Source organism: Lactuca virosa, chromosome 2 (genome assembly GCF_052849685.1).
Source record: "Lactuca virosa cultivar CGN04683 chromosome 2, Lactuca_virosa_CGN04683_v6, whole genome shotgun sequence".
In the NCBI taxonomy this organism is placed as follows: domain Eukaryota; kingdom Viridiplantae; phylum Streptophyta; class Magnoliopsida; order Asterales; family Asteraceae; genus Lactuca; species Lactuca virosa.
Genome location: NC_136427.1, coordinates 161786989 through 161795935, shown reverse-complemented (window position 1 = coordinate 161795935; position 8947 = coordinate 161786989). Strand labels below are relative to the sequence as shown.

General features: G+C 35.4%; 1 long non-coding RNA gene across 1 annotated transcript; it reads left to right on the top strand.

Annotated features, from left to right (window-relative positions):
• Positions 1–1702: 1702 nt before the first annotated feature.
• Positions 1703–4206, top strand: LOC145159674 (uncharacterized). The gene is made up of 2 exons (XR_013737841.1): positions 1703–2951; positions 3126–4206. It is a non-coding gene; the product is annotated as an uncharacterized LOC145159674 (long non-coding RNA).
• Positions 4207–8947: the final 4741 nt, after the last annotated feature.

The following is an 8947-nucleotide window of genomic DNA, read 5'->3' as shown; positions in this document are numbered from 1 at the left end:
GTGATTTTAAGAATGTAATGGAGGACAACTGTTAATTTTCTATTCAAGAATGCTGAGCTGGCAAGGTGTGATAGGAACCTATTTTTTCGTGACGATGGGCGTGGTTTTTACTGGAATGGAAGCATGGCTTGTGAGTGGACATGCATTAAATGTTGTTTTCTATGGTTTCTCTATCTACTTATACCGGGTCGTTTGAAATTCAAAATTCAACCGTTTCGAATTCCTATTAATATAAATACCCATTCCCAAAACTATTTACCTCTATACGCTAAAAAAATCTCTAAGGAAAATACCCAGATTTATTTGCATACTCAAATATATTCTTCATGTTCTTCTTTATTTTCATCAATGGTGGTTGTTGGAGACAACATTTCATTTTTGGACCAATCAGCTTCTTCTGCCATGCTGTCAATGAAGTAGTATCAAAACTTGATTGCTGATCTTGATTCATCAAAGTATCTAAAGTCAGTTTAACCCTTTGTTAAGTGCCTAAATGCCTCAATTCTCAGAAAAGATTTGATTCACAATGAGAATATTCCTCTATATGCTCTAATTTTGGCCTATTCAACGGCAAAATACAACAAGTCACAAGATACGATGAGTGTTGAGATTCAGTTGCTCAAAACGATGATTTCATGAGCCAATTTCTTCAAGTTGTTAGGGTTACCTATTGGTGAAGCTTATTATCATCCTAATCGTTTATAATATGGTGAAAATTTGAAGGTCTATAATCACATGGGTTATTCTAATGTGTTATGTAAGTTATCAAAATTCAAAAATCCATGCTTGCCAGTTGTATGGAACAATATGTTCACGATATTTTTCAAGTGCTTTTCTGAACGCACTTCTAGACCAGATAATGCAAGAAAATTATTCCATTCGTTGATGTATGGTATTTATATTGACGACAAGATTGATCTTGTTCGAGTCTTGTGGGCTCAGTTTTGTACTAGTCCTTCTTCAACTTCAAAGGATTCTGAAAGTTATTGTGTGAGCTTCTGGTCGATTATGGTGAAGCAAGCCAGATAGCATTACAAAGTGAAAATCTTATTTTTCATTCAGATGCAAACTTTTTTTATATTGGTTGCATTCCAGAGGTGATGATTACGAAAGTGGTTGTAGGAAATGAAGTAATTTCAATTTATAAGCAAATCCCAAAGGTTGCTCCAAGGGTTGTTCGAGATGAATTGCAAGAAATTTTTAATTCAAATGTTCCTGCAAGAAGAAATGAAGGTGGAAAGCGAAAGGCTACAATGGTTGAGGAGGTTGTTGTTGTGAAGCCTCAAAAGCAAAAGAAACAACGAAAGGGGAAGAAGAAAGTCGAGTCTCAACTTATTGATGAGAACATGAAGGATGAGGATAATGAAACGACATTAAGTGACAATCGTTTTGAATAGGATTTTCATAACGATGAAGATAATGTGAATTCTATGGAACAATCGAAAGTGACATAGCCAATTCCTACTGCGACTCAGATAGCTTCGTTGATTCCTAAGGTATCTTCTATTCTAGAAACTACTTCTCCACCTACAGATGATATATTAAAAACATTCCTTCATATTAGAGAATATTAAAAACGTGTAACATTAAATGAGTAAAATAGTCAATAGTCCGTATAGTCTTTCCATAGAAGTAGGAGTTTATATCTCATATTTCTTCTCTCTGTATATATATACACGTATTGTATATTGAATAGAATACAACAATTCATCATTTCTCTATATGGTATCAGAGCTATTTACCTTATAGTTTTTTTCTCAAATGGCAACTGGTCCCTAATCAAGTGTTAATCGCTTCAACAATACGTGTAATGATGAATTGTTAATCGTGTATATAAGAATTGTTAATCGCTTCAACAACAACAAGAAGACCTTGAGTCTACCACCGCCTCCCCTCTTAACTTCCAGATACCTTCCACTGTAATTAAACTTGACATAGAAAATTATGCCCTATGGCGAGCCACCATTATTGCGGCCTTAGAAACGTTTGATTTGGATGAATTTGACCTCAATCCGAATCCACCATCACAAACAATTGATGTTCCAGCCACCAATGGAACCCCTGCCACCGCCGATGAACCTGCGATTCCGGCTACACCAGCTTCCACAGCACCCAATCCGGAATACATCTCTTGGAAGAAACGTGATAGACTTGTTCTTCTGTGGCTTCAATCTACCTTATCAGAAAAATCCCTAGCTATTGTTACCCGATGTCACTCCTCACAGATGGTAGGCAAGCTATTGAGAATAATTTTCAAGCCCATACAAGGGCTTGTCGTATGCAGCTCAAGGCCCAACTCCAAACCCTTTCAAAAGGATCAACGTCTATGATAGAGTACATTGAACGCAAGCGTTCAATAGCTGACTCTCTTGCTGTGAATTTTTATCCGGTCAATGATGAAGATTTAATTAACCATATTCTCTTGGGTCTCGACTCATCTTATAGTCCTTTTACCACTGCCTTTATGATGAAAAGTGAGCTACTTTCTATAGATGATCTTGCAGGTATTTTACTACAAGAAGAAGCATGAATTGAATAAGACCATCTTCGCCAAGCCTCTGTTCAACCCACATCCACAACTCTAACTGTTAATCGCTTCAACAACAACAACAGGTCTTCTTATTTTCAAGGCCAAAACTCTAGCACTTCTGAAACCCCTCGCAACTCAGACTCAAGGTGTTGCCGACCGGTTTGTCAAATTTGTAACAAATCAGGACATGAGGCAATAGATTGTTGGCAGCGGACAAATCAGACAGATTTCCCCTCACGCCGTCCCAATCCTCGAAACCAGCAAAGACAGGCAAACATGGCTCAATATAACAATTCTTCAAGTGTGATGGATCCGGCATGGTACTTTGACACAGGGGCAACAGATCACGTATCACCAGACATTCAAAAACTCAATGTTACAGAAGAGTACAAGGGGGGCGAAACACTTCAAGTGGGAAACGGTAATCGATTTCTTACTTCTCATGTTGGTTCATCTTCTCTTTCTCATCTAAAATTGCCAAATGTGCTTATTGTTCCTAAAATAACAAAAAATCTCCTTAGTTTCCAAATTAACAGAGGACAGTGATGTTTATCTTGAATTTTGGCGTAACCATTGTAATGTTAAGTCTTTTCAGGGTCAAACAATCCTCCGAGGGGACGTAAATGAAGGGTTATTTTTTTGAAACCTTTAGTCCCGTTATCAAGCCCACTATAATTCGTTTGGTGTTATCTATTTCTCTCTCCCGCGGGTGGCGTATTCGGCAACTAGACATCAATAACGCGTTTCTAAACGGTGATTGAGCAGAAGTTGTCTATATGAAACAACCAAAGGGATTTGAGGATTCCACGAAACCGCAACATGTTTTTTGTCAACATAAAGCTCTCTATGGGCTTAAACAAGCACCACGAGCTTGGTTTACCAAGCTAAAGCAATACTTAATCTCCAATGGATTTCATGAATGTCAATTTGATACTTTTTTATTTGTTCATGCTTCCTCCTCATCCACTATATATGTGCTTGTCTATGTAGATGATCTAATTATGACATGTACAAATGAAGTTAATCTACAACGGTTTATCACAAATATGAATCGTGTCTTCTCACTGAAGGATCTTGGTGATTTGCATTTTTTTCCTTGGTCTCCAAATTTAAAGAAATGCAAATGGGCTAACTCTGTCACAACAGGATTACATTCAAGACATTCTTGAACGCAGCAATATGTCCATGGCTACACCGATTACCACACCGTTTGATCCGCAATCTCGTCTTCATCAAAATGGTGACCCGTTTGTTGATCCTACTCTTTACTGACAAGTGGTTGGTTCTCTACAATATGTTACTATTACGAGACCAGATATTGCCTACTCTGTCAACCGTGTTTGTCAATTCATGCACTCACCAACAAATCAACACTGGCAAGCTGTAAAACAAATTCTACACTGCCTCAAAGGGACGATTACACATTGTTTACATTTCACACTAACAAATGCTAAGTCTCTTCATGCTTTCTCTGATGTTGGGTGGAATTCTGATCGCGATGATAGTCGCTCTCAATATGGTTTTGTTATCTTTCACGGGTCAAATCTCATAAGTTGGACTTCAAGAAAACAAAAGGTAGTGGCTAGATCAAGCACTGACGCTGATGATAGTCGCTCTCAATATGGTTTTGTTATCTTTCACGTACTGTATATTGAATAGAATACAACAATTCATCATTTCTCTATACTTTAGAAACAATTGTCAATCTATCTTATTCACCCCATCCTACTACCACAACTTAATCCATTATAACTCCATAAATTCCAATAACACAACCAATCATCACTTCTTTACCACAACAAAGTACAACTTTTACTCCATCTACCATAACCTCAAACACTACATCCATCATCCTACTTCAGAGCCCATTGCTCAGTTGTTGATGACACTTTGGATGATAATGTTGTTGTTGGGGATAATAATACCTATTTTGAAGCAATGGTTCGACCTGATTTAGCTCCTTCACCACTTGACGATGAAAGCGAACCCAATGAGGAAAATACTAATTTTTTACGATGAAAGTGAATCCAATGAGGAAACTAATAATTTTCCAATGACCAGGAAAGACTATAAAGCTAAAACCCGAAAGCTTAATATGTTGGTGCAACATGGTGCTGATTACTCAACTTCAAATTTTCAACATATGATGATTGTTCACAAAGCCACGGTGAAAACTCTGCATTCAGAGAGTAAGAGGTTATTTGAAGAACATGAGAAACAAGTGAATGAGAATATTGCAAAAGTGAGAGAAACTTTGAATGAAGTCAATGAGCTTAAAACTCTTATCTTGTCTAAAAAACTATTCATAATTCAAAATTTACTGAATCCATCAATACTCTTGTTCACCATTTTGATGGTGAAGCAAAGATGGCCGATGAACTTGCTAGCAAAGAAACAAAGATTATGTCTCTAAAACATGAATTAATGTTTGCGAAGACTGAGCTAGTCAAGAGGGATGATGAAATGTTGTTAGTGAAGGGTTTCCACTTTGAGATAAATCAAAGGTTGGTTAAAATCGTTGAAGAGAAGGATGCTCCACATGTTGACTATATGCCTGCTTTATTGGATGCAAAGCTTCAACCCATACTTTCAAAGTTTTATGGTGTTACGAATTGGGATGCTCATTCACAAAAAGGGGAAGATGGTTGAGATGTCAATATTGATAACCCTTATGTGGTTCCCAATATGTAGAAGAGACCTGAGCTTGTGAAAAATATTAGTATTGGTAATCAATCGTTGGGAAAACAATTAGAAGATATTACTACTGTCATTCCAACAAAAGCTTCTGGATCTGGTGTTGTCAAGATTGTTAATCAAACTGAAGTTGATCCTAATGATGATGAAGATAAAAAGAACAATGACGGGGACCTGTAAAGGATAAAATAGTTACAAATAGAAATGGACAAGCTAGAAGCAGAGAAAAGGGAAAAATAAGTTGTTGATTATTGATGAAAGCATAATTTCCTAAATGGACTGTTAATAGGATGATTGGTGAATCTATCAAGAACGTTGAGAAGTGTTGGTTTAATCCAAGATCTTTATTAGTTTTGAAGAATAAGCATGACCGTAATCTGGATTCTCTATGATTGTGAAGGATTTTCTGTTCAGAAGTTTTCGAAACACCTATGGTGTTGCTATGAACAACGGGGCTATGAATACAAAGTTTTTTCAATTTTACATTTCGCTATCAACACCACAATATGAGGTGCAGAGTTTCAAGAAGATTTTAACCATTGTTAGTTGCGAAGATGCGAAAGTGATGAATGATGAATTTGTGAATTACAAGCTCAAGGTCGTTCGAGGAACTGAAAATGAAGAATTTTTGTTCTCGTTTGCTAATTTACCTTTCATGAACCCACATGATTGGTTTATGTTATTCTCACTCTTTTCAAAGGATAAAGCCAAATATGAAAATCAGTTTTTGCACTTGAATAAGATGTTAAGATTCTACTTATTGGAGATGTGTAAAATGGATATTGAAAAGGATGATTCATCGAAGAACAGAATGATATATCTACATGATAAGAATTCTTACAATACTTGTACATTAAATTTAATTCTTGCTAAGGTTGAGTTATGCAAAGTGAATACATATAATGACATAAAATGTGTGCCCGAGATACTTATATGGTGGATTACTATTTGGACTGTGATGCTTGCCTATGCTCCTCAGGTTTTTGACTATCTCAAGTGAAGACTTCTTTCGTAACTCAACACAAAGGGGGAAATTGTTAAGTCTTTAATTGTAATAGTGTTGTGTTTGAGTTTCATATGAAAAGGTTTCGTAGTTTTCATAGTTTAAGTCTTCATTGTATCGTTACGAAAGGAGGTTCAGTTTCGTAGTTCTAGCACCTAGGTTTTGTAGTGTTATGCTTTAATGTTTGACAATCTGTCATTAGCTTAGCTGTCATGACCTGATTGATCAATCTCTAACCAACTCCCTGGTGAATAGCCTATATAAGGGATGTTACGTAGATAGAGAGTGAGTCTTTTTCAAGGTTTTTTACAATCAATATTTTATTCACGCCTTTCTCATTCTAAATGAAAAATAGATCCTATTTACTTTCTTGTGTAATCATTCATACTTGATTAAGATCATCATTTCGTTCTTTTAGAATCAATATATCGATCTTAGATGCATGAATGTAAGGATTCATAAACACTTACATGACCAAAGTACCAAGTACTTATTCATTGGTAGGAAAGAAGAAAACATCAATTAAGGATGTTCTAATAAGGAAAAGAGTTATGGATATTTAGTTGATCAATTTTTTAGGGAAATCCCAAATTCCAATATTGATCAAATTATCATAAGGAAGTAATTGCATAAAAACAAGAAGCGGTAGAAAACACTTGGAAGTATTTCTCAGTGCTGCATGAAGGAAGGAAAGACTTCAGAAGGGAGTAAGTATTCAGGAAGTTTACAAATCTAAATGTTGCAAGCATGACAAGCGTAATGAGATTCGTAAGGTTCATCTTAGAGATTCTACGCACTCTCTAAAAAGTAAGATCAGGTCCATAGATTATAAGAAAGGGTAAGGTGAGACCCTAAGTAGCAACCAACTAATGGAAGTAAACAAATAGAAGTTACTTCAAGATTATATTGAGTATTATGCTTACAAATGAGGTAAGGTCATAATAATCTATTCATCCATGAATCTCGGCATCAATATTAAGAGAAACCTTTGCATTTGAGTTGGAAAACTTCATGAATTGGAGGAAGCACCGAGGAACAAGCTATTATCCTAATATTTGAATGCATGTTACAAATATGTTCTTATATTGTAAGGTATAGAATGAAAAGAAACACGAAACCCTCATATGTGGAAACATATAGATCAGAAGATACTTAATAAATATTGAGATAGTCTGAGGAGTGACAAAGAACATTTGATGAAGACAGGAAGGTTGCAAGTGTCTGAAACCCACTGGAAGATTTTGCATAATAGAAATGATCAATTACATAGGTTTAGAATCTATGATTTTGCCTCATTACATATTCTTGTTAGATTTTGCCTTAGGGTAGAATCAATCATTGGAACTCCTATTTAGTTAAATTTGAGGATCGCGTACTGCTATATCAACATGGAAAAAAATAATGAGCTCTACCTTGTGGAAAGAATAACAGGCAAACTTGTATGGTTAAGAGTTCAAGTAATGTCTCATTATAAAGGACTAGTATGGACTGTAGATCCATTAAGCGATGTATCCTAATGACCTAGTTTGGGTCAGAAGCGATTTCAAGGACGAAATCATTGTAAGTGAATGAGAGTTGTAACACCCCAATTGTAATTTTAAAGATAATAAAGTATAAAACTTTATTTATAGAAATAAAATTGAAAATGTATTACTTTTTAGCCTAAGTAGTCTAAAAGAAATTTGTAGTAAACATGAGTATAAACACATGGATATAAAGAACGTCAAAATTGGTGATCGTGTGAAGAGGGTATGATTTTTCAAAGTTCCACCGGATTGTGGCCTAAAGGCGCGGCTTGTGCATAATGGGATTAATGAAGGATCTAGTTATTAGTTACTAGTTTCATAGTTATTGATTAGTTATAGTATTATAGGTTAACATGTGCTTGGCGCACCTGGTCTCCAGTTTAAACGCAATTAGTTGTTCAAGTAATTGTTAAAGCAAGTTACATTAACTCATTTATTATGTTCACTGTATATGTATATGCACTGATCATTAGTGACCCTATAATGGGAAGTAGTCAAGGTTACAGATGATCATAAGTAACCCTATAAGGGAAAGTGACCAGTCTTCAGTTGTGTTGTGTCGGAAGTCCATGAACCTTTTGGGAAGATTGAATATAAAAGTCCCTAACCCTATTAGGGGAGATTGTATGGAGAAGATGATGACCTTTTGAGGAAGACATGTTGTTTATCATGAGTGACCTGACAAGGGAAAGTGACAGTATAGGGTTGGTACCAGCAATATATGTTAGGATTCATATGTTATGTAATTGTGTGAACCTATGTGCTATTTGAAGGTATATGATTAATATAATGGGTGATTGTTGTGTAGGCTCACTAAGAGTTTTCACTTATCCATTGTTTATTAATTTTTTACAAGATCGTCATTGGAGAACCCATCCTGAATGCAACAACATCCGTATTACATTCTGAGAACTATGTTTGAAAATATAAAGTCTTCCACTATTTACTCTTAATGATAATGTTGAATGTAACACTAGAAGGAATGATTTTTATGAATGGTGTTTTATTATTAGTTTTTAATTGTGAGAAAACAAATCTTTTATTCTTTTTGTTATAAAAGAAACAGGGTGTTATAATGATTACTAGAATAATTTTTCCTTTATGATTTTCGGATTTATGCTCACTGCAACACACATATTTTGAATATGTTTTTCCAACAAAAAAGTAGATTAAATACCTTTATAAGACTAAGGA